We start from the raw sequence: 672 nt of genomic DNA, 5'->3' as shown, positions 1-672 counted from the left end.
TGCATTGCTGGCAGATTCTTTACCAGCTGAGCCACCAGGGAAGCCCAAGAATACAGGAGTGGGTAGCCTATCCCTTCTCCAGGGGATCTTCTGACCCAGCAATCAAACTGGGGTCTCCTGCATTGCAGGCAAATTCTTTACCAGCTGAGCCACCAGGGAAGCCCTCACCTTACAAGTTCTCCTTCTATTTTTTGTTTCCCAGAAGGGTGTTAGATTTAGCAGACTTAATGTTTTATTTTTCTGACTTGCTGTCAGTTACATGATGTGAGAATCCATTTTCCCCCTTTATATATATTCTCCTAATTCTCTTATAAATTATTCTTTTCCGATTTTTTTTTTCTCCCCACTCTAAATTGGAATCCTGGATAAATGCTGAGCAGCCCTTTCCTAGCTTCTAATGTCCTTCAAATGGAATGACAGGTAGTACACTCCTTCACCCACATCACTGAGGGCAATATTCATCACTGGGGCTCTGCCCTGTGTAGTTTGCTTATTTCTGCACTGAAAGGCCGATTGTTTACTACTAGTAAAGAATATGTCTTCCAATGCAAGAGATGCAAGAGACTCAGGTTGGATCCCTGGGTCTCTACTCCAGGGATCAGGAAGATCCCCTGGAGTAGGAAATGTCAACTCTCTCCAGTATTCTTGTCTGGAAAGTTCCATGGACAGAGG

This window comes from Bos indicus, chromosome 11, assembly GCF_029378745.1.
Source record: "Bos indicus isolate NIAB-ARS_2022 breed Sahiwal x Tharparkar chromosome 11, NIAB-ARS_B.indTharparkar_mat_pri_1.0, whole genome shotgun sequence".
Lineage (NCBI taxonomy): Eukaryota > Metazoa > Chordata > Mammalia > Artiodactyla > Bovidae > Bos > Bos indicus.
This window is presented reverse-complemented; position numbering follows the sequence as displayed.